The 27749-nt window shown below is 33.9% G+C and overlaps 1 protein-coding gene across 5 annotated transcripts in view; it reads left to right on the forward strand.

Annotated features, from left to right (window-relative positions):
- Nucleotides 1-27749, forward strand: part of LOC116677135 (uncharacterized) — a 61950-nt gene that overhangs the window by 19807 nt on the left and 14394 nt on the right. For all 5 annotated transcript variants that reach the window (XM_032507823.1, XM_032507818.1, XM_032507820.1 and 2 more), the window contains one exon: nt 27155-27270. The gene's annotated coding sequence lies outside the window, so the exon portion shown is untranslated. The remainder of the gene's footprint in view (nt 1-27154; nt 27271-27749) is intronic.

A 27749-nucleotide genomic window follows, 5' to 3' on the forward strand; every position in this document is an offset into this window, starting at 1 on the left:
AACCATTTTTCATAAATTCAAAAATTTCATAAATACATCATCAAGTAGTAGACATTTTCTCTTTATACTTTTAATATAATCATTCATAACAAAATTAGTTATGATCGTTATGATTAAAAATGATAATAAACATTTTTCATAAATTCAAAATATTCCATAAATACATCATTTAGTAGTAGACATTTTCTCTTTATACTTTAATATAATCATTCATAAAAAAAATTAGTTATTGATCGTTATGATTAAAAATGATAATAAACCATTTTTCATAAATTCAAAATATTTCATAAATACATCATTAGTAGTAGACATTTTCTCTTTAAACTTTCAATATAATCATTCATAAAAAAATTAGTTATCAATCGTTATGATTAAAAATGATAATAAACCATTTTCATAAATTCAAAATATTTCATAAGTACATCATTTACTAGTAGACATTTTCTCTTTAAACTTTCAATATAATCATTCATAAAAAATTAGTTATGATCGTTATGATTAAAAATGATAATAAAACCATTTTTCATAAATTCAAAATATTTCATAAATACATCATTTAGTAGTAGACATTTTCTCTTTAAACTTTTAATATAATCATTCATAAAAAAATTAGTTATCAATCGTTATGATTAAAATGATAATAAACCATTTTTCATAAATTCAAAATATTTCATAAATACATCATTAAGAAGTAGACATTTTCTCTTTAAACTTTCAATATAATCATTCATAAAAAAATTAGTTATTGATGTTATGATTAAAAATGATAATAAACCATTTTTCATAAATTCAAATATTCCATAAATACATCATTAGTAGTAGACATTTTCTCTTTACTTTCATATAATCATTCATAAAAAAATTAGTTATTGATCGTTATGATTAAAAATGATAATAAACCATTTTCATAAATTCAAATATTTCATAAATACATCAGTAGTAGACATTTTCTCTTTAAACTTTCAATATAATCATTCATAAAAAAAATTATATCATCGTTATGATTAAAAATGATAATAAACCATTTTTCATAAATTCAAAATATTTCATAATACATCATTAGTAGTAGACATTTTCTCTTTAAACTTTCAATATAATCATTCATAAAAAAATAGTTATCAATCGTTATGATTAAAAATGATAATAAACCTTTTTCATAAATTCAAAATATTTCATAAGTACATCATTAGTAGTAGACATTTTCTCTTTATACTTTTAATATAATCATTCATAAAAAAATTAGTATCAATCGTTATGATTAAAAATGATAATAAAACATTTTTCATAAATTCAAAATATTTCATAAGTACATCATTTAGTAGTAGACATTTTCTCTTTAAACTTTCAATATATCATTCATAAAAAAATTAGTTATTGATCGTTATGATTAAAAATGATAATAAACCATTTTTCATAAATTCAAAATATTTCATAAATACATCATTTAGTAGTAGACATTTTCTCTTTAAACTTTCATATAATCATTCATAAAAAAATTAGTTATTGATCGTATGATTAAAAATGATAAAAAACCATTTTCATAAATTCAAAATATTCATAAATACATCATTAAGTAGTAGACATTTTCTCTTTAAACTTTCAATATAATCATTCATAAAAAATTAGTTATCAATCGTTATGATTAAATGATAATAAACCATTTTCATAAATTCAAAATATTCATAAATACATCATTAGTAGTAGACATTTCTCTTTAAACTTTCAATATAATCATTCATAAAAAATTAGTTATCAATCGTTATGATTAAAAATGATAATAAACCTTTCATAAATTCAAAATATTTCATAAGTACATCATTTAGTAGTAGACATTTTCTCTTTAACTTTCAATATAATCATTCATAAAAAAATTAGTTATTGAATGTTATGATTAAAAATGATAATAAACCATTTTTCATAAATTCAAAATATTTCATAAATACATCATTTAGTAGTAGACATTTTCTCTTTAAACTTTCATATAATCATCAAAAAATTAGTTATAACGTTATGATTAAAAATGATAATAAACATTTTTCATAAATTCAAAATATTTCATAAATACATCATTTAGTAGTAGACATTTCTCTTTAAACTTTCAATATAATCATTCATAAAAAAATAGTTATCAATCGTTATGATTAAAAATGATAATAAACCATTTTTCATAAATTCAAAAATTTCATAATACATCATAAGTAGTAGACATTTTCTCTTTAAACTTTCAATATAATCATTCATAAAAAATTAGTTATCAACGTATGATTAAAAATGATAATAAACCATTTTTCATAAATTCAAAATATTTCATATTACATCATTTAGTAGTAGACATTTTCTCTTTAAACTTTAATATAATCATTCATAAAAATTAGTTATCAATCGTTATGATTAAAAATGATAAAAACCATTTTCATAAATTCAATATTTCATAAGTACATCAGTTAGTAGTAGACATTTTCTCTTTAAACTTTCAATATAATCATTCATAAAATAGTTATCAATCGTTATGATTAAAAATGATAATAAACCATTTTATAAATTCAAAATATTTCATAAATACATCATTTAGTAGTAGACATTTTCTCTTTACACTTACAATATAATCATTCATAAAAAAATTTATCAATCGTTATGATTAAAAATGATAATAAACCATTTTTCATAAATTCAAATATTTCATAAATACATCATAAGAATAGACATTTCTCTTTATACTTTTAATATAATCATTCATAAAAAAATTAGTTATCATCGTTATGATTAAAAATGATAATAAACATTTTTTCATAAATTCAAAATATTTCATAAATACATCAAGAAGTAGACATTTTCTTTATACTTTTAATATATCATTCATAAAAAAAATAGTTATCGATCGTTATGATTAAAATGATATTAAAACATTTCATAAATTCAAATATTTCATAAATACATCATTAAGTAGTTGACATTTTCTCTTATACTTTAATATAATCATTCATAAAAAAATAGTTATCTACGTTGTGATTAAAAATGATAATAAAACATTTTTCATAAATTCAAAATATTTCATAAGTACATCATTTAGTAGACATTTCTCTTTACACTTTCAATATAATCATTCATAAAAAAATTAGTTATTGATCGTTATGATTAAAAATGATAATCAAACCATTTTCATAAATTCAAAATATTTCATAAGTACATCATTTAGTAGTAGACATTTTCTCTTTAAACTTTTAATATAATCATTCATAAAAAAATTAGTTATCAATCGTTATGATTAAAATGATAATAAACCATTTTTCATAAATTCAAAATATTTCATAAGTACATCATTTACTAGTAGACATTTTCTCTTTAAACTTTCAATATAATCATTCATAACAAAATTAGTTATTGATCGTTATGATTAAAAATGATAATAAAACCATTTTTCATAAATTCAAAATATTTCATAAGTACATCATTTAGTAGTAGACATTTTCTCTTTAAACTTTTCATATAATCATTCATAAAAAAAAAGTTATCAATCGTTATGATTAAAAATGATAATAAAACATTTTTCATAATTCAAAATATTTCATAAATACATCATTAAGTAGTGACATTTTCTCTTTAACTTTTAATATAATCATTCATAAAAAACTTAGTTATCGAACGTTGTGATTAAAAATGATAATAAACATTTTCAATTCAAAATATTTCATAAGTACATCATTTAGTAGTAGACATTTTCTCTTTACACTTTCAAATAATCATTCATAAAAAAAATAGTTATCGATCGTATGATTAAAATGATAATAAACCATTTTTCATAAATTCAAAATATTTCATAAATACATCAAGAAGTAGACCTTTTCTCTTTTACTTTTAATATAATCATTCATAAAAAAAATAGTTATCGATCGTTATGATTAAAAATGATAATAAAACATTTTTCATAAATTCAAAATATTTCATAAATACATCATTAAGTAGTTGACATTTTCTCTTTATACTTTAATATAATCATTCATAAAAAAATAGTTATCAACGTTATGATTAAAAATGATAATAAAACATTTTTCATAAATTCAAAATATTTCATAAGTACATCATTTACTAGTAGACATTTTCTCTTTAAACTTTCAATATAATCATTCATTAAAAAATTAGTTATCAATCGTTATGATTAAAAATGAAATAAACCATTTTTCATAATTCAAATATTTCATAAGTACATCATTTAGTAGTAGACATTTTCTCTTTATACTTTTAATATAATCATTCATAAAAAACTTAGTTATCGAACGTTGTGATTAAAATGATAATAAACATTTTTCATAATTCAAAATATTCATAAGTACATCATTTAGTAGTAGACATTTTCCCTTTAAACTTTCAATATAATCATTCATAAAAAAATTAGTTATCAATCGTTATGATTAAAAATGATAATAAACCATTTTTCATAAATTCAAAATATTTCATAAGTACATCATTTACTAGTAGACATTTTCTCTTTAAACTTTCATAATCATTCATAAAAAATTAGTTATCAATCGTTATGATTAAAAATGATAATAAACCATTTTCATTAAAATTCAAAAATTTTTCATAGACATTTCTCTTTAAACTTTCAATATAATCATTCATAACAAAATTAGTTTTTCAATCGTTATGATTAAAAATTATAATAAAACATTTTTCATAAATTCAAAATTTCATAAATACATCATTTAGAAGTAGACATATTCTCTTTATACTTTAATATAATCATTCATAAAAAAATTAGCTATGATCGTTATGATTAAAAATGATAATAAACCATTTTTCATAAATTCAAAATATTTCATAAATACATCATTTAGTAGTAGACATTTTCTCTTTAAACTTTCATATAATCATCATAAAAAAATTAGTTATTGATTGTTATGATTAAAAATGATAATAAACCATTTTTCATGAATTCAAAATATTTCATAGTACATCATTAGTAGTAGACATTTCTCTTTACACTTTCAATATAATCATTCATAAAAAAATTAGTTATTGATCTATGATTAAAATGATAATAAAAACATTTTCATGAATTCAAAATATTTCATAAGTACATCATTTAGTAGTAGACATTTTCTCTTTAAACTTTCAATATAATCATTCATAAAAAATTAGTTATCAATCGTTATGATTAAAAATGATAATAAACCATTTTTCATAAATTCAAAATATTTCATAAGTACATCATTTACTAGTAGACATTTCTCTTTAAACTTTCAATATAATCATTCATAAAAAAATAGTTATCAATCGTTATGATTAAAAATGATAATAAAACATTTTCATAAATTCAAAATATTTCATAAATACATCATTAAGTAGTTGACATTTTCTCTTTATACTTTTAATATAATCATTCATAAAAAACTTAGTTATCGAACGTTGTGATTAAAAATGATAATAAAACATTTTTCATGAATTCAAAATATTTCATAAGTACATCATTTAGTAGTAGACATTTCTCTTTAAACTTTCAATATAATCATTCATAAAAAAAATAGTTATCAATCGTTATGATTAAAAATGATAATAAAACATTTTCATAAATTCAAAATATTTCATAAGTACATCATTTACTAGTAGACATTTTCTCTTTAAACTTTCAATATAATCATTCATAAAAAAATTAGTTATCAATCGTTATGATTAAAAATGATAATAAACCATTTTTCATAAATTCAAAATATTTCATAAATACATCATTAAGAAGTAGACATTTTCTCTTTAAACTTTCAATATAATCATTCATAAAAAAATTAGTTATTGATCGTTATGATTAAAATGATAATAAAACATTTTTCATGAATTCAAAATATTTCATAAGTACATCATTAGTAGTAGACATTTTCTCTTTAAACTTTCAATATAATCATTCATAAAAAAATTAGTTATCAATCGTTATGATTAAAAATGATAATAAACCATTTTCATAAATTCAAAATATTTCATAAGTACATCATTTACTAGTAGACATTTTCTCTTTAAACTTTTAATATAATCATTCATAAAAAAATAGTTATCAATCGTTATGATTAAAAATGATAATAAAACATTTTTCATAAATTCAAAATATTTCATAAATACATCATTAAGTAGTTGACATTTTCTCTTTATACTTTTAATATAATCATTCATAAAAAACTTAGTTATCGAACGTTGTGATTAAAAATGATAATAAAACATTTTTCATGAATTCAAAATATTTCATAAGTACATCATTTAGTAGTAGACATTTTCTCTTTAACTTTCAATATAATCATTCATAAAAAAATAGTTATCAATCGTTATGATTAAAAATGATAATAAAACATTTTTCATAAATTCAAAATATTTCATAAGTACATCATTTACTAGTAGACATTTTCTCTTTAAACTTTCAATATAATCATTCATAAAAAAATAGTTATCAATCGTTATGATTAAAAATGATAATAAAACCATTTTTCATAAATTCAAAATATTTCATAAATACATCATTAAGAAGTAGACATTTTCTCTTTAAACTTTCAATATAATCATTCATAAAAATTAGTTATTGATTGTTATGATTAAAAATGATAATAAACCATTTTTCATAAATTCAAAATATTTCATAAGTACATCATTTAGTAGTAGACATTTTCTCTTTAAACTTTCAATATAATCATTCATAAAAAATTAGTTATCAATCGTTATGATTAAAATGATAATAAACCATTTTTCATAAATTCAAAATATTTCATAAGTACATCATTTAGTAGTAGACATTTTCTCTTTAAACTTTAATATAATCATTCATAAAAAAAATAGTTATCGATCGTTATGATTAAAAATGATATTAAAACATTTTTCATAAATTCAAAATATTTCATAAATACATCATTAAGTAGTTGACATTTTCTCTTTATACTTGTAATATAATCATTCATTAAAAAAATAGTTATCTAACGTTGTGATTAAAAATGATAATAAACATTTTTCATAAATTCAAAATATTTCATAAGTACATCATTTAGTAGTAGACATTTTCTCTTTACACTTTAATATAATCATTCATAACAAATTAGTTATCATCGTTATGATTAAAAATGATAATAAACCATTTTTCATAAATTCAAAATATTTCATAAGTACATCATTAGTAGTAGACATTTTCTCTTTAAACTTTTAATATAATCATTCATAAAAAAATTAGTTATCAATCGTTATGATTAAAAATGATAATAAACCATTTTTCATAAATTCAAAATATTTCATAAGTACATCATTTACTAGTAGACATTTTCTCTTTAAACTTTCAATATAATCATTCATAACAAAATAGTTATTGATCGTTATGATTAAAAATGATAATAAAACCATTTTTCATAAATTCAAAATATTTCATAAGTACATCATTTAGTAGTAGACATTTCCTCTTTAAACTTTTAATATAATCATTCATAAAAAAATAGTTATCAATCGTTATGATTAAAAATGATAATAAAACATTTTTCATAAATTCAAAATATTTCATAAATACATCATTAAGTAGTTGACATTTTCTCTTATACTTTTAATATAATCATTCATAAAAAACTTAGTTATCGAACGTTGTGATTAAAAATGATAATAAAACATTTTTCATGAATTCAAAATATTTCATAAGTACATCATTTAGTAGTAGACATTTTCTCTTTAAACTTTCAATATAATCATTCATAAAAAAATTAGTTATTGATCGTTATGATTAAAAATGATAATAAACCATTTTTCATAAATTCAAAATATTTCATAAGTACATCATTTAGTAGTAGACATTTTCTCTTTAAACTTTCAATATAATCATTCATAAAAAAATTAGTTATCAATCGTTATGATTAAAAATGATAATAAACCATTTTTCATAAATTCAAAATATTTCATAAATACATCAAGAAGTAGACATTTTCTCTTTATACTTTTAATATAATCATTCATAAAAAAATAGTTATCGATCGTTATGATTAAAAATGATAATAAAACATTTTTCATAAATTCAAAATATTTCATAAATACATCATTAAGTAGTAGACATTTTCTCTTTAAACTTTCAATATAATCATTCATAAAAAAATAGTTATCTAACGTTGTGATTAAAATGATAATAAAACATTTTTCATAAATTCAAAATATTTCATAAGTACATCATTTAGTAGTAGACATTTTCTCTTTAAACTTTTAATATAATCATTCATAAAAAACTTAGTTATTGATCGTTATGATTAAAAATGATAATAAACCATTTTTCATAAATTCAAAATATTCCATAGATACATCATTTAGTAGTAGACATTTTCTCTTTACACTTTCAATATAATCATTCATAAAAAAAATAGTTATTGATCGTTATGATTAAAAATGATAATAAACCATTTTTCATAAATTCAAAATATTTCATAGATACATCATTTAGTAGTAGACATTTTCTCTTTAACTTTCAATATAATCATTCATAAAAAATTAGTTATCAATCGTTATGATTAAAAATGATAATAAACCATTTTTCATAAATTCAAAATATTTCATAAATACATCATTTAGAAGTAGACATTTTCTCTTTAAACTTTCAATATAATCATTCATAAAAAATTAGTTATCAATCGTTATGATTAAAAATGATAATAAACCATTTTTCATGAATTCAAAATTTTCATAAGTACATCATTTACTAGTAGACATTTCTCTTTAAACTTTCAATATAATCATTCATAAAAAAATTAGTTATCAATCGTTATGATTAAAAATGATAATAAACCATTTTTCATAAATTCAAAATATTCCATAAATACATCATTAAGAAGTAGACATTTTCTCTTTAAACTTTCAATATAATCATTCATAAAAAAATTAGTTATTGATCGTTATGATTAAAAATGATAATAAACCATTTTTCATAAATTCAAAATATTCCATAAATACATCATTTAGTAGTAGACATTTTCTCTTTAAACTTTCAATATAATCATTCATAAAAAAATTAGTTATCAATCGTTATGATTAAAAATGATAATAAACCATTTTTCATAAATTCAAAATATTTCATAAATACATCATTTACTAGTAGACATTTTCTCTTTAAACTTTCAATATAATCATTCATAAAAAAATTAGTTATCAATCGTTATGATTAAAAATGATAATAAACCATTTTTCATAAATTCAAAATATTTCATAAATACATCATTAAGAAGTAGACATTTTCTCTTTAAACTTTCAATATAATCATTCATAAAAAAATTAGTTATCAATCGTTATGATTAAAAATGATAATAAACCATTTTTCATAAATTCAAAATATTTCATAAGTACATCATTTAGTAGTAGACATTTCTCTTTACACTTTCAATATAATCATTCATAAAAAAATTAGTTATCAATCGTTATGATTAAAAATGATAATAAACCATTTTTCATAAATTCAAAATATTTCATAAATACATCATTAAGAAGTAGACATTTCTCTTATACTTTTAATATAATCATTCATAACAAAATTAGTTATTGATCGTTATGATTAAAAATGATAATAAACCATTTTTCATAAATTCAAAATATTCCATAAATACATCATTTAGTAGTAGACATTTTCTCTTTATACTTTTAATATAATCATTCATAAAAAAATTAGTTATTGATCGTTATGATTAAAAATGATAATAAACCATTTTTCATAAATTCAAAATATTTCATAAGTACATCATTTAGTAGTAGACATTTTCTCTTTAAACTTTCAATATAATCATTCATAAAAAAATTAGTTATCAATCGTTATGATTAAAAATGATAATAAACCATTTTTCATAAATTCAAAATATTTCATAAATACATCAAGAAGTAGACATTTCTCTTTATACTTTTAATATAATCATTCATAAAAAATAGTTATCGATCGTTATGATTAAAAATGATAATAAAACCATTTTTCATAAATTCAAAATATTCATAAATACATCATTAAGTAGTTGACATTTTCTCTTTATACTTTTAATATAATCATTCATAAAAAAATTAGTTATTGATCGTTATGATTAAAAATGATAATAAACCATTTTTCATAAATTCAAAATATTTCATAAATACATCATTTAGTAGTAGACATTTTCTCTTTAAACTTTCAATATAATCATTCATAAAAAAATTAGTTATCAATCGTTATGATTAAAAATGATAATAAACCATTTTTCATAAATTCAAAATATTTCATAAATACATCAAGAAGTAGACATTTTCTCTTTATACTTTTAATATAATCATTCATAAAAAAATAGTTATCGATCGTTATGATTAAAAATGATAATAAAACATTTTCATAAATTCAAAATATTTCATAAATACATCATTAAGTAGTTGACATTTTCTCTTTATACTTTTAATATAATCATTCATAAAAAACTTAGTTATCTAACGTTGTGATTAAAAATGATAATAAACCATTTTTCATAAATTCAAAATATTTCATAAGTACATCATTTAGTAGTAGACATTTTCTCTTTAAACTTTCAATATAATCATTCATAAAAAAATTAGTTATCAATCGTTATGATTAAAAATGATAATAAACCATTTTTCATAAATTCAAATATTTCATAAATACATCATTAAGAAGTAGACATTTTCTCTTTAAACTTTCAATATAATCATTCATAAAAAAATTAGTTATTGATTGTTATGATTAAAAATGATAATAAACCATTTTTCATAAATTCAAAATATTTCATAAGTACATCATTTAGTAGTAGACATTTTCTCTTTAAACTTTCAATATAATCATTCATAAAAAAATTAGTTATCAATCGTTATGATTAACCCTCATGTCGTCCTCGGGTCAAAATGACCCGTTGTCCTACATCAATGTTCTTTTTAATTACCCCAAATAACATGATTGATTCCACCCAACGCTCTTTTTCAAGTACAAATCTCTACTTTCATTAATTTTGGGGTGTCTTATTCAATTTTATAGCATTTGGAGAAAACGTTGAAGTGTTTTTAAAATAGTATTGAGTAAAAGTTAACATATTCCAGTCTGTGATTATCATCAACATCCATTCCTTTAATTTTATTCTAAATAATTCCTAATTTCTGCTTTTCTCACTCAAACATTAGGTATAATTTCCTATAAAGGAGGTTTATTTACCATAAATTCCAAAAATAACTGTAAAAAAGTAAAAGTAAATAAGTTGGTGTAATGTATTGTTAAACGTCAAAAAAGTGACAAAAACTGAAGAAAATTTTAAACATTCATACAAAGCCTCAACAAAAGTGTTGATTTTCAATTTTGACGGGAAGACAACACAAGGGTTAAAAATGATAATAAACCATTTTTCATAAATTCAAAATATTTCATAAATACATCAAGAAGTAGACATTTTCTCTTTAAACTTTCAATATAATCATTCATAAAAAAATTAGTTATCAATCGTTATGATTAAAAATGATAATAAACCATTTTTCATAAATTCAAAATATTCATAAATACATCATTTAGTAGTAGACATTTTCTCTTTATACTTTTAATATAATCATTCATAAAAAAATAGTTATCGATCGTTATGATTAAAAATGATAATAAAACATTTTTCATAAATTCAAAATATTTCATAATACATCATTAAGTAGTTGACATTTTCTCTTTATACTTTTAATATAATCATTCATAAAAACTTAGTTATCTAACGTTGTGATTAAAAATGATAATAAACCATTTTTCATAAATTCAAAATATTTCATAAATACATCATTTAGTAGTAGACATTTTCTCTTTAAACTTTTAATATAATCATTCATAAAAAATAGTTATCAATCGTTATGATTAAAAATGATAATAAACCATTCTTCATAAATTCAAAATATTTCATAAGTACATCATTTAGTAGTAGACATTTTCTCTTTACACTTTCAATATAATCATTCATAAAAAAATTAGTTATCAATCGTTATGATTAAAAATGATAATACACCATTTTTCATAAATTCAAAATATTTCATAAATACATCATTAAGAAGTAGACATATTCTCTTTATACTTTTAATATAATCATTCATAACAAAATTAGTTATTGATCGTTATGATTAAAAATGATAATAAACCATTTTTCATAAATTCAAAATATTCCATAAATACATAATTTAGTAGTAGACATTTTCTCTTTATACTTTTAATATAATCATTCATAAAAAAATTAGTTATTGATCGTTATGATTAAAATGATAATAAACCATTTTTCATAAATTCAAAATATTTCATAAATACATCATTTAGTAGTAGACATTTTCTCTTTAAACTTTCAATATAATCATTCATAAAAAAATTAGTTATCAATCGTTATGATTAAAAATGATAATAAACCATTTTTCATAAATTCAAAATATTTCATAAATACATCAAGAAGTAGACATTTTCTCTTTATACTTTTAATATAATCATTCATAAAAAAATAGTTATCGATCGTTATGATTAAAAATGATAATAAAACATTTTCATAAATTCAAAATATTTCATAAATACATCATTAAGTAGTTGACATTTTCTCTTTATACTTTTAATATAATCATTCATAAAAAACTTAGTTATCTAACGTTGTGATTAAAAATGATAATAAACCATTTTTCATAAATTCAAAATATTTCATAAGTACATCATTTAGTAGTAGACATTTTCTCTTTAAACTTTCAATATAATCATTCATAAAAAAATTAGTTATTCATTTAGTAGTAGACATTTTCTCTTTAAACTTTCAATATAATCATTCATAAAAAAATTAGTTATTGATCGTTATGATTAAAAATGATAATTAACCATTTTTCATAAATTCAAAATATTTCATAAATACATCATTTAGTAGTAGACATTTTCTCTTTAAACTTTCAATATAATCATTCATAAAAAAATTTGTTATTGATCGTTATGATTAAAAATGATAATAAACCATTTTTCATAAATTCAAAATATTTCATAAGTACATCATTTAGTAGTAGACATTTTCTCTTTAAACTTTCAATATAATCATTCATAAAAAAATTAGTTATCGATCGTTATGATTAAAAATGATAATAAACCATTTTTCATAAATTCAAAATATTCCATAAATACATCATTTAGTAGTAGACATTTTCTCTTTAAACTTTCAATATAATCATTCATAAAAAATTAGTTATCAATCGTTATGATTAAAAATGATAATAAACCATTTTTCATAAATTCAAAATATTTCATAAGTACATCATTTAGTAGTAGACATTTTCTCTTTAAACTTTCAATATAATCATTCATAAAAAAATTAGTTATTGATTGTTATGATTAAAAATGATGATAAACCATTTTTCATAAATTCAAAATATTTCATAAGTACATCATTTAGTAGTAGACATTTTCTCTTTATACTTTTAATATAATCATTCATAAAAAAAATAGTTATCGATCGTTATGATTAAAACATTTTCATAAATTCAAAATATTTCATAAATACATCATTAAGTAGACATTTTCTCTTTATACTTTTAATATAATCATTCATAAAAAACTTAGTTATCTAACGTTGTGATTAAAAATGATAATAAACCATTTTTCATAAATTCAGAATATTTCATAAGTACACCATTTACTATTAGACATTTTCTTTTTAAACTTTCAATATAATCATTCATAAAAAAATTAGTTATCAATCATTATGATTAAAAATGATAATAAACCATTTTTCATAAATTCAAAATATTTCATAAATACATCATTAAGTAGTAGACATTTTCTCTTTAAAAAAAAACGTCAAAGCATATCAGCAGTTCTTCACCATCGGCTCAAAGCACACTGGTTTCATTGTAAAGGTAAGAGTCTAATCTTCCCTGTGTTGTCTCTGTGTAACACCTTTAACATGTCTCTCCAGTTATAGTAATAAGTAGGCTTGTAACAGCCCGCTGAACCTTGAAAGTCAAGAACGTTTCCAAGTTGGTAGTCTTCCATGTAAACCTCGGGCACACCAACGTCCGGAGTGAGTTTAATATTGAAATAATAAACAGGTCCCATAGGGTGTGGCTCAAATCGTAAGCTATCGGAGCTGTACATCTGTGCAATGGCAGCCGACTGGTTGAACAGCAGACAGAGGATACAGCAAGATGGCTCAATGTGCTGCACCTCCCCGGTTTCGGTTCTTCTCGACACAAAGCGCTCGTACAACTGCGGTGAGATCAGTGACGGGAGCGGCTTGGGGTTGTAGAGAGCATTGAAAAGTACACCCTTACAGGTGTTCCCGTTGGTGCACAAGGGCAGGTCCAGGTCATTAAGCATTTCACCAAGCAGCAAACTGTCATAAACATTTCGAGCTAGAGCCCTGCCGGGTATTGCGCGTTCCGCAAACGACGCTAGCAGAGGACGAGGGTTCTTGGCCAATAGCTCCAACACAGTCAGAACGGGGGTGCAGCTGACGCACATAGGGTTTGCGGCGCAACTGGATGTGCACGTGCACACTTGAGGGGCATAGCATTCAGGGAACAGGTTTTTGATGTCTGATGGGGACAAGTGTCTACTCTGTGACACTTTGTCGAAGACTCGTGATCTCATAGCATCCCTATAAGTGGCAATCATGTCCTCTGCATACACGAGGGATGGATTGCTGTCTGTGTCCCCACACAGATCATCGTCGTCCTCATTCAGCCTATACAAGGTACGAATCTCACGCCTGGACCTGCAAGCTAAGTCCCCTGAGCATTTCAAACATTGTGAGGCCTGTTTTTGACGTTCAGAGCAACACTTAGTACACATCCAGTCACAGCACAGTTTCTCCTTGGCACGTTCGAAGCACGCACAGACTGTGCAGATGAACCCGGACAGCGTTGGACACTTTGTGAAGTGCGGCATGCTCAGGTGCCACTCCGGGTTGTTTTTGAAGCAGGTGTAACACACTCTCACGTTACACTGACAACGAAGTTTAATCCCCGCCCTATGCTTGTCTTTGCTGCTTTTAACCAAGGTGACCAGACACACAAAACATTTAGCACTGGATGACTTGGGATGGTTGTTGCTTGTGGAGTTCCCAATGTTCCTGTACGTGACAGTGGACACCCTTCTGTAAAGGTTTGTCGCTTTCCTGACCGCTCCCACCAGGGTTTCTTGGCGTTTACTCTCACAATCTCTCAGCAGGCCCTCAGGCACTAGGCCAGTGAAAGCAGGGTTGACGTCGATCATGGATCCTGCTCTTTTGTGCTGCTCGCTGTTCAAGGCGCTAACGCTGGACCCTGTGCCTGTGATAGGGGATATGTTGTACATTCCAGGAGCCGAGGGTTTCAAGTTGAGCGATCTCAAAGGAGAGCTAGTGAAGCCTTGCCCAGCTCACAGATACAGCTTTGGACACGCCGTGAGAACGCTGGATCAGCACGCATTGAAGAATAGTCGTTGCTCGTGTGAGTCTGCGTTTTGTTCGAAGCGGCGGAAGGACAGCTTGGACAAACGGAATGTCACCTCCCTTGTACCTAATACCACGGAGAATGTGAGCATGTTACAGGGCGGGGTGAGAGGTGCCACAGTCGGACGGTCGGGATCCAGCGGGACCCTTTGGGCCTACGAATTGGACAACGTGCTTGCGGCATACAGGTGGTTGATGCATAATCGAAGTCTCAAATACTCCAAGTGCTGTGGTGCCGTTATCTTGTATCAGCTCAGAAAGTCCCAAAGTCTCCCTCCGGGTTTGTATGTCTACAGGACTCTCCCGCGTCACTTTGGCTGCACAGTGGAGAGACCCTTGATGGTCGTGGACCAGTTCAACTTTGCCGGTCACCTGAACCGGTTCAGCAGAAGGGAAGAGCTACCTGGCGCAATTGCCATAGATGTGTTCCCTGGCAGTGAGAATTTAAGTGCTCTGTACGTGTTCAACAGGGATCTTGCTGTGTGCCCACGGGAGTACGGGAACAGAATATACGGAGAGGCAAGAGCCTTGGGTCTCATCACGTGCTGCTCTACACCGACCGAGATTGCGTGCGAGCACCATGAGGTAGCCGTGCGGACAGAGCGGATCTGTGTTGTGGATCTGAGGTGGAAGGGTTTCGACACCAAGACCGCTTGCATCAACGCGATCCCCAACGTACGAGGACTGCAAGCTGTCGTTTGGTCAAACCACAGCGACAATGTTCAGGCCATTGAGTGTAATGTTTTATCGTGGCTCTTTGGACACTTAAACGAACTGCCAAATGAGGTGCAGATGGTTGACCGCAGAAACCAACTACACGGAGTTAAATATATTCTCATGGACATGGACAAGTGTCACCTGGATCTACCCCAGCCTCCTAGTAGGACCGAATCTTTCTTCATGCACACATTCTTCACGGGAGATTTGGATCTGGCCGCTAGCACTATCGGCCGGGTGCCAGAGGGTATGAGTCGGATGGGCAGTCCGAGTACGGACTTGACAGCGTTTATTGTCTGGTATTCCTTACCCGGTCTGGGTTGCTACAAGCCAACACCGTTTAGCTGCGGTGTCAAGCACACGTGCACCTCAGCTATCACTGGAGGGCTCAAGGAGTCCTTGTTAGAATGGGCTCTCAAGCAAGATGGAAGCAGTTGCCTGGCAATTGCCGTGCAGCATACTTTGTACTATCATGCCAGAGACATGCAATACAGAATGATGATATGCCATACTGTCAGGGACACTGATAGATCACTGCACATTTTCAGACTTTGATGGTACAACAAGTCGACACACCTTGTGCTTTCTTTTGTTGTTACTATTCTATTTTTGTGAGATTTGGAATTTTGGGTTTTTCATAAACTGTACGCCATAATCATCAAACTTAGATTATATAAAGACTTGAAACATCTCACTTTGAATATAATGAGTCTGTGTAATTTATTAGTTTCACATCTTAAGTTAATGTACGGAAATAAATGATCACATCGATGCACAATATTCTTTTTTTTCCGGGTTTCGACTGTAGTGTGCAATGGAGCCCTCGGACGAAGTGGTTAAGTGGAAGACTGTCGCCACAGCTGTTTATAATGGAGCCCTCGAAGGTATTGACAGCACTAAAATGTTTGCCTGCACAGGTGATATCTTACAATACCTGTACACATACCGGAACAAGACACTGAGCGCAGGCTCGGACACAGACTTCTACTACCACCCAGAGAAGCTAATGCATGGTCCTGTGAGTCTCAATAAGTTCTTTGTTGACCACAATGGGTCTTGCATACTGTGTTGGAATATAACAATGACAGCAACTGGTGGTGGTTTTAGGGCCGAGGCCACTGCCCAGAGAATTACTCCGATTAGTGTCTGGGCACGCTTGGAGCACATCGCTGTCATGCACACACCTTACTTTGTGATGCTATTTGCGGAACTCGCGCAGAGCAAATGGTATGTGTTTCACAAGACTGCAGTTGCCAGAAGCAGTATTGCCGGCTACGTGTTTGGACAACTCAAACGGGACAGCAGCAGATTTGACCAAGGAGAAGGTCCGGACAGGTTCCTGAAGCTGTGGTGGAGAATACAGGCCAAGCGAAGTTCCAGAACTCTGACAGTCTCGATCCCTTGGTATCTACAATTGCAAACTGATGATGAGGATAATAACAGATGGAATATAAGGAATGACATATTCATTGGCAGAAAACCAGAACCGTTGTACACATTCCTGAAAAAGCAGTGCCTATGTCACGAACTAAGTCATACTGCCGCACGCACTGCAGATGTAGATGTGACGACAAAGATGACCAGACTGCCCAGGGGACACGTGTCTACATTATCATTGAGAGTGATGGTTCCCAAGAGACACATTGAAGATATTCTACATTCTGCAGTAAAGGCTTATGAGGACAGACAAGCCACTTGCTGTGCGTGGAGTCTAGCAGCCCAAAGGACGCATTGGGAACACATGGCCTGCAGCAAAATGCTGGCACCCAGGCTTGATTGTCTGGTGCTTGAGGCCACAAATGAGGTGAACAAAGACAAAGCTGTGATGATGCATGTGGTGACGACTCTGGACTCTCAATGGCAGTCCTTGGACTCTTGGATGGCCAGCGTGCGAGTCAAGTCCTTGAAAGAGGACCAGCTCACTTCTCACATAAACAAAGTCCTCCTAGGGGTAATGGGCTCTCTCAGAGACATGTGTCTGGCAAACAATAGACCTCCCAGACAGGTGTATGTAGAGAACAAGCTCGCCGCAGTGTTCTTTGTACACTGTGAAACTGGAGATGTGCTATCTCTATTACCGTTTGTCTCATTGTCAAAGTTGTACAGGTCTTCCAATGAGGAGCAGGATGAAACACGTTTTCGCAAAGCGTGCGCTACTCTGGCAATGCATATATTGTACTCTCTCGAAGGGGATGGCAATATCTCAGAAGAACAAGACAGGCTCCAGCACTGGTGGACATGTGAAGAACCTTACCTGGGAGCGAGCTCAGCAGAGAGTCTAAATCTACGAGACAGGGTCTTGCTGGACACTTGGACATTCTGCAGGACTGGGCTGGTTAGTCATGAAACATGGGCCACACTGAGACCAGATACAGCCGGAATTAGAGACATGAGTGAGGTCGACGTGCCTGACGTGTGGTTGGGTGAGGATTCGAGACTACATAAAGCTCTTAAGGCTAAGCTGTTGGCTCTGGGATTCACGCAACCCTTAAGTGTCAGCGTTATAGAGTTGCTGAAAGAATGTGAAGCGTCCGTGTTTCGTGACAGTGACGGATTCACTATGCCATACCCTGAGGTCCATCACAGACTGGTGAGTACTGTGACAGCCACCCCACAGCACACAGTATCAACGGCCTCCGATAGCAGAACAAGCTTGAAGGGTAGTAGAAATGTACACAAGGACAAACGAGACAAAGATAGACCAGTTCCTCACGTGACGGAAAGAAAGAACCACGTTACACCTGGAATTGCTGTCAGACACTTGGGCGAGCAATGTAGACGAGTCGAAGATGAGCACAAGGGCTCCTCATCTGGTATCTCCATGGTCTCAGAGAGTCATCCTCAATCAGTTTCAGAGAGTCACCCTGAATCGTGCATTTGTACTGGTAGCCAAGTCCATTTGGCTAGTGCTATTGAACCTCAGATATATGCCACAGATTTGTGCTTCACCCAGAATACCTATGCATTTGGTGCATTTATGGAGAACGTTGATGAATCAGGTCCGTTTCCAACACTGGAACAATCGCTCCACGACAACGAAGAAACCTCTCAGGGTTTAAACACTTCCAGAACGCAGACTGGCTCGTTGTGTTTCACAAACACCCAAGATGAATCCATGCACAGTGGCTCAGATGTGACTACCATGCTGCTGTATGACCTATATAAGGACAGGTTCAATGATCCTGGGCATCTCCAAAGATGTATCAGAGAATCAATAGACAACGTGAACATTCACAGTGGATACTGGGCCCTGCAGTGGCCGCAGCACCAGCCTCCAGTTCCACCGCAAGTCATCCAGGTTGTCAAAGCAACTGACCCAGAGATGCTGCAACCAATGTCTGACATTCAGCTATCAAACCTCGATTGGACACAGGGTGCAGTGACAGTGTCAGATCCTGTGATGGGACCTGTGGCGATGGTAGGACCTGTGCACGCAAATGAGGTGGTGACTCTTGCGCCCTTGGAGACCTCACTGAGGCGGAAACGCAATTGGAAGACGAGAGGTTTAACTAGCAGAGAACTGAAAGAAATTGACTATCAACCCCGCACGGGTATTGTGTATGACATATGTGACAATATCGTGCAGAATAACGGTAGTACTATACTTTGCAGTAGCCCCGAAGATCCCAGAGCCGTAACATATTCTTGTACAGGCTTGACAAGGCCCTTTGACAAGACATGGGAGATACCAAACAACCAAGGTATTGTACTACCAACGATAGATTGCAGGAAGGGTACATGGCATCTCGGGATCGAAATCAGTGTCAAGGGCAAAGTCAGACCAGGCAACCTAGGCTACCCTGAGAAATTTGGCCACAACCGGAATATCCCCTGCGGTACACTGAGCTGGCAGTCCTCTAGACAGAGATATCGAACGGTGAATCTGGCAGAGCCTCCCTGTCGCGGCTTCAGACATGTCGAGTTGATAACCGACAACATACCTGTTTCGAAAAGGAGTGACACAATCAAGCTCCTTTTGGTCAAAGTTGAAAACCCAAAGTGTCTGGGCTTGGTCAACACCATGACAAACGTACCTGGGTTGTTGGTGCACAGGGTGTTCTACGAGGATGTCAACATTATAGAAGACATCTTGGACATGCACACCTGTCTCCAATTGCACCCATTCATAGCCCGCACGTTTGGTCTGCACCTCTTGGAGCACCCGTACAAAAGGTCTGGTGTAAGTGTTTTTGTAGGCGAGGCTGTAGGAGACTGGAACTTGAGCTGCTTGCACAAAAGGACATTCGCAGATCAGGAAAATTCCACCCTAGCCTACCATGTCTTACAGTGCCTGCTACGAGCACAGATTGTAGCGCTCAGGGTTCTGGGGTTTGCTATGAAGTGGCTACAGCCGGCAAGGATTTGGAGATGGAGTGACGGGTTCAGAGTTGACCTCATCGGGTGCCTGGTTGACACAATGCATATGTGGAACAATCCCGATTCCCCCCAGAGTGGCTCAAGTGCCATACTCAGGACACTGGACCAGCTGGGCTTACTTGCATGTTTGCCACACCATGTGATGCTCCCTTTAATCACGGGTCGTGAAAGTGACAGTGAAGAAGCACTCCACAATGTATATAACCTGTGTCGTTTCACAGAGCGAGATACTTCAGTGCACAGTACCCTGGACACAATACTAGGCTATGATCAGTACACACACTTGAGGCTGGAGACAAAAAGCTTCGTTCTCGAGCCCTACGGACCATTCAACATACAGATACACCACCAGTTCTTCCAATGGAACAGAGCCATTGTGGTGGAGCCCGTTCTTGATATGAATCTTCCACCAATGGCTACCGTGATAGGCTACCAATGTAAAGTGCAGAAACAGAAGAGAGCAAAGAGAGCGCAACACTCAGGCGGTTCTCAAAAAGGAACATCATGAGTGGAGTAGATGTCAATCTAGACATTCACATTCCTACCTTAGGCATGTGGGTACACAGCTGGTCCAACCCTCTCGAGTGTCGTTATTGGCTCTTGTGACACTTTCCCTGTGTTGTATGTTTAGCGGACAATAAAGACACTTTTATACGTGTAACTACGTTTGTTTTTAATAGTATATCAATCACATATGCATATTCTCACAATGTCACAGGCTTGTACTCATCACTGGTTCAAAATGAGAGTTTATGAAAAGAAAATGACTACAATCTTGGTTGTAAATGGGAAATGAGCGTTCTGTGATCATTCTTGGATGCTTGCCGTGAGCCTTAAGCATCAACGAGACTTCTTCTACTGACAACCACCGCTTGCACTGCATAAGACGATCGGTCAGACCTTCAGTGTCAACGTCTTCAACATTTAGGTATGCCCTGATGCCTTCGTCGTGGCTACTCGATTTGATGTATTTGACAGTGGCGTCGACCAAGGTTTGGCGATCTAGATTGCGATGGTCTACACCCAAGAGAGCGGCTACTGTGTGGAAACCGCAGTGGTGATCAGACGGTACCTTCACAACATTCAGATTATTCAGTCTAGTGTAAGCGCGTAATGTACCCTTGTGGTAGCAGTGTGTGTCTGTCTTCTCCTGCGGTGCACTTATGGGTAAGTTAAGACCGGAGGCTATTACGTGCCAGAGACCCATCTTGTAACACATGGAACCAGGAGCCCAAGACGTGTAGTGGTTGTTGACGATACAATAGCTGTATCCGCTGACATTGAGCTCTATGTTTACTCCAAACAACCCTCCTACAATCGCTGTTACAGGTATAAACTTGTCTTCTTCATTGAACATTTGTTTGACCAGATCATGTACGTTATTGCAGACAGAGAGCACAGAGTCATTAGAGTTGAAACTCTTCACTGCTAGATGTACCATAACGGCCAGGGCTTCAGGGGTCATGGGTTCCCTAGCAACGGTAGCAGCCTCCGTCTCGGTTAATGCCGATGTAGCTGTGTGGTTCTTCTTTGAATGCATGAAGAGGACCCAAAGAGCCTCTATGAGTGTACCATGAGAACTCGCACATGTCAACACGGCTGCCACACCCGGGGTCTTTCCATACACGGTTGATGCGATGTTAGCCATGCAAGGGTTTTTAATGCTCGGTGATGTGTCTTGGTTTGTGTCTGATGCTGGTTGCACATCTCTGTTGGTCAGGAATACATGACCTTCGCAAAATCCCAACTTGTCTACGTCGACCACCAGCCCTGCGCATACGCGCAGCGGCCCCTGGGGTCTGGCGCGTTCACCGTTCGCATTGGCGTCCTGCTGTGATGCGATAATCTCATTGCAGAATTTGTGTGTGCCAGATCCACCGATTGGAGAAGGACAGCGCTTTACCTTCTGGTCATCAGTCACTCTCTGTCCATCGACACATTCAAATGTCTCAACCGACTCGTCTCTGCCTGCCATGTGTAAAATGCTATCTATTTCATAACCGTGATCATGCTCTCTAACTCGCAGCATGTCACACCACGGGTCAAACTCATTGCTGGGTCCATGCAGCGCCTGCGCGATAGGTCGGGCATGGGACCGGTTCATTGTGCCCTGGATGCTGCTATGTAGCCCATGAGCAAGATTACCAAGGTAGGTGAAGGGTGGGTTGCCTTGTTGGAGGTAGACCTCCCCGTGCTCCTCTGCAAACCACACGTCTCGACTCTCTATCGCGCTCTTCACGTCCCACGGGCACTTGTTCAGTCTATCCGTGTAAGGCATCTGAGCCAGAAGCTCCGGCACGTACAGCTCTGCGATGCGTTGCACAGTCCCCTTATCGATCAGGTCACCCAAGACTATGCGTAGTGCTTGTAAAAACTCGCTGTGGTCAAGGGCTACGTAGCTATCAACTGCCTTGGCTGCACGCTTGAAGTGCAGAGCTGCGCAAAGGTGTTTGTCAGCATCCGATCCGATTTGGGACAATCGCATCTTCAACACAGGTTGTAAGTGCAACGTTGCGGCGTAGACTAGTACGTACCATGCTGCAAAGTACAACAGGCCTGCTGAGGTAACTGTGCAATGGGCACAGTCCCGATCATCAGCGTCATCGCTATCGCTGTGCCCACCAACCACACGTAGGCCACAGGCTGCAAACGTCAAAGCTATCGTGGAGCTCACGAGTCGGTCAGGCATGCTGTCCCCCTGTCCCACGAAGCACGGCAGAACTCCTTTGCTCAATACATCGATCATCAGACACCTTTCGGATTCGCTTATGAGAGTGACTTTGGCTAAAGTGTTCAACGGACCCAGGAAGTGCTTGGTGTAATGCGCGTAGCTGATTCTGACAAGCCCTCCGGTGGCCATCGGTGTGAAACGTTCCAAGACTTGGCGCGTCACGCATCTCCACGCTCTGGCCAGCACCTCCAGTGTGTATACGGGACTGGGCGAAACGGGTAGAGCCAGGGCTTTGAAGAGCTGGTAACATGTCCTGGTTGAGTTGACAAATACGGGCCATATTCTACCCGAACACTTGCGGGGGTCGGGTGCCTTCAGCGTGAGATCGTCCAGAGCCGAAGCGGCAACCCTGGGGAAGCATGACACAAGAGCTTGCATTATTACATTCAAATCTTGAGCCCTAGCCTCCGTCGCACGGGGGGCATTGTTCAGGACATCCACTGCGCTCAACACGTTGAACTCGTTATCGTTTGGGATTGGGTATGCGACGGTACCGCGCTTAGGGCAGAATGCTTTGTTCTGAGTAAGGATCTTCACCAACTCAGGTTCTGGATGGAGGTCAGCTGCGACGGGGCTTGTGGGTATTGGTGATATGAAAGGAATGTGATCAATGGCAAACATGACAATAAGAGCCTCCAAGTCAAACGAGGCTCCTGTGGCCTGACATTCGTGGAACTTTATTGAGTGTGCCATGATTGACTGGGTCCAGGCTTCCATCAACTCTTGGACATCAGACCCCGCAGGCTTATGGATTTCATACAGGAGCCAGCACAGTTGAATCACAGCTTCGTTTCGCACCAGCCAATCGCGCTGTCGAGAAGCCTCGACTGCAGCACACTCCATGAGAAACACGCAGGATGTCAGGAGTCTACGCTTACAGTCTGGACATGAAAGGTGTACGACGCGAGCCTCAGCACAGCGCACTGCCCGCACAGCAGACCAGGGGCTATAACCAGACCATTTCATCTTGTCCAGTATTGCCGTTACGAGTGTGCAACCGTGTACAATGCGTTTGGCTTGGCTTTGACATGTACCATGGTGAGCAAACACCATGGAACAGGTCCTGTTCTTGGCGACAGACTTCCAATCGTAAAACTCCTGTGCCCAACCAAGCTTCAGCTCATTGTTTGTCCCGCTGAGTTCCTTGCGTTCTTCAATCCAGTCTGAACGAAGTGTTTCATGGAGAACAGGGGCGAGCATTGCGTCACAAGCAAAGGGTCCGAATACCTCTATGCATCGGTTCATGTTTTCTTTCTCCGAGAGCCACTTGTGTGTCAGATAGAATAGCCCGTCGTCGTTTTTTTGTTCGAGGACTATTCTGTTTAGCTGTGGTAGATGTAGACACATCAGACCTGCGTATCTCAACCTGGATACCGATCTCAAACACTGGGCCCTACCGGCAAGCCATGTGCCGTTAGGGGACACGTCCTGCAAATATACCGCACCTCGTAGGGCTACAAGGCGTCCCTCTTTCACAAAGAGTATAGACTCGGAATCCTGGAACACTCGTTGCTCTGGCTGCTCTTGGAGAATCTCTACGTAAGGTACCATGCGCCCCAAGTTCCACGCTCCTTGAAACATGATCGTGGGTATAGGTTCGGTGCATCGTATTGGCTTGTCCTGAACCTGGTAGTTGCCACATACTGGACAAACGGTGTCACCATCGTTCTCACTACTGTCCTCTTCTGTGTTGTGGCTGTTGTACACCAGGCAATCACAATCTGAATCCATGCTGTATCAAACTGTCGACAATACAAGAGATTAGTACATACACACGCGTCCGCTCCACGTCAATTGCCAGCGAGTTGCTGTCACTGCAGCGCATTCATCTCAGCGTGTCGGCACCGAGCTACAGAGTCTCTGAGCTTGGCTCGGATCTGAGCCACATGCAGCTCCAGAGAGCCCTGGTTCCTGGTTAACTTTCTTACTTGTGAGATGAGCATAGACCTTTCGTGCAGCAGAGTCTTCACGGAAAGCTCTCCCACGCCGATCAGCGCTTCGAGCACCGTGAGGTCGCTGCGAATGTCAAAGTACAGGTCGTTCATGCTGGAATCCCAACTCCACTTGTGCGAACTCCTGTCCAGGCAGCCACGCATCTCCTCCAACTCGGCATCGATGACCCCTTTGTGTTTGTCAAAGGCCTCAGGCGCATACGAGAGGTTGAGGTCTATGTTTTTCAGAGCATGGACGCAAGCTTCTCCCACGGTCCTAGGGGTGATAGCGCCCACCTTCGCTGAGATGCGTGCTATGTAGGCTTTTGCCTCTGACCAAGGCTCCCCGTGGCTCACACCCGGTCTGTCCTGAGTCTGGGTCACAAACTCCATCACTGTGATGTCCCTCGATACCTTGGAACACATTTCTCTCCACACTTCTATGTAGCGAACGTACAGATCCGTGTAGCGCTCGAGGGTCATTCTGAGTGCCTCGCCGTCGGTGTAGCACGTGTTAAGAGCTTCGTGGACCGACACTACGACATGGTTGAACTTAGCCCCTTCTTGGCCGAGCTTGGTTCTCAATGCCTGTTGCGTCTGTCTCTTTGCGGACAAGCGTACCATCTCCTGCACAAGGTTGTTGCGCCCAAGCGCAGCCTGCACCATGTAGTGGAGATGACCGTCGCTGCCGTCAACCCTAAGCTCAGGGTACCTCTCTAGGACCTTCTTGAAGCCTATCATGAGCTCAGAAACAGTCTTTGTGTAGCTGGTCAGCACCCGTCTGTAATTCTCGGCCGCTGCCTTACAGTGAGTGTCATAGGCCTCGCATCGCAAACATCTACGCTTGGAGCTGTTTAAATGCACCGAGCGTGCTCCTGCTGTTCTCCTTTCTTTATCTACTAAGAGGAGGTTCTCGGTTGTGCAATTTGTAACTCTCCAAAACTGGGCCTGTTGGGATTCAAGCGTGTCATTGTCCTCTTTGGTGTGATGATCGTTAGTAGATATTGACATACACTCGTCGCTGTCACTGCCTTCATCACGTATGAATCTAAGCTTGTTCTTAGGTAACTCCCCATCACAGGAATCCTCGGAACTCATACTGTTTTCATCGTGATGCAGGTCTGGCTTGCTGCCACGAATGTCTGCTACAGACCCCAGTTCAATTGATTCAGCATAGGTGGGAGCCGAGACCCGTGCAGTCGCCTGATCCTTGAGGTGTTGTTCGTATTTTGCAAAGATCTCAGATACCGAGCTGGTCAGGACATCACCCAATGAGCAGAGAGAGCCATCAAACGCGTCACGTGCACTCTTCCAGAGCGAGGTGGCAACCATGGCCGGGCTTTCGACAGAGACACAGAGATCTCGTTGCTAATTGGTAATATAGATGACAAGTGACAAGTACATCAGGACAGAATAGAGCCACAGACAGGTGAGAAATATGAGCAATTAATCTATAGTGTTTTGAACAAATGGTAACATGTCCTGGTGTAGTTTTCACACACGGGCCCTGCTCTAGAGTACTTGCGCGTTAGGAGCCATCAGGCTCTGGATACTTGCGTCAAGTGTGTCACACAGAAGGTTAGCTTGTTTCAAAGCCTCTGGGAATGTACCCTCACTCAAAAATGTGGAAAGAGATCATTGCAATTGTATCTATGTGTATCAGTAAACTATTTTGGATGATTTCTAGCAAGTTGTATAATTTAATTAAAATCAATTTAATTGAATTTACTTTTAATTAATTTAATTATAATGCAATTTTAATCTGTTTTTTTAATCAAGCAGGAGCAGGAATTAAAATGGTAGTATTTTGTCTTCTTTAAGCTAAACATAACATGGCAGTGTCAAGGAAATCCGTTCACGGACCAACCAAGCAAAGCTTGCCTAAGCCTAGAGAAACTTACATATGCTGTTTTGTGAAACATAGTCTAGCCATTTCCTTTTTTCATTTTCTTTCTTATCTACTTTCAATGAAATCACAGATGCACGGAGCAGACAGCGCTTTCATGCATGCAAACACGGGACAGGCTGAAGAGGATACGGATGATGCTTAGAAACGGATACTCCAGCTGAGGTTGGGCCATACACATGAGCAAAGGTGAGTAAAGCTCGCACAGCCCTACACCAACAAACCGCAACAGAAAAAGGCTCCTGAACACAGACCAGTGAGTGCCTCTGGGTACTGTTGTTTAACTGATTTTGTATAAAGCACTTTGAATTGCCCTTTTGCTGAAATGTGCTATACAGATAAAGCCGCCTTGCCTTGCCTTGCCTTGCCGTGCCTTACTCCAGCTTGTGACAGGCTGATGAAGCTATTATACCTGTGATGACAAACATACATATATATATATATATATATATATATATATATATATATATATATATATATATATACAAATACACTGATGAAACAAATGCTAAAGATTAAATGTAACCTCAGACATAAGCGTAAAACATGACCAAGGTTGAGCTAGCGAAAGGCTGAAGTTGTAAGCATTGATACCCGTGAAAAGCGTTTGGCTCAGGGGATCCGCCTTGATGAATGTTGTATTCTATTTCCTTAGTAGTTGTTATTTT

Source organism: Etheostoma spectabile, unplaced genomic scaffold, assembly GCF_008692095.1.
Source record: "Etheostoma spectabile isolate EspeVRDwgs_2016 unplaced genomic scaffold, UIUC_Espe_1.0 scaffold00004438, whole genome shotgun sequence".
Lineage (NCBI taxonomy): Eukaryota > Metazoa > Chordata > Actinopteri > Perciformes > Percidae > Etheostoma > Etheostoma spectabile.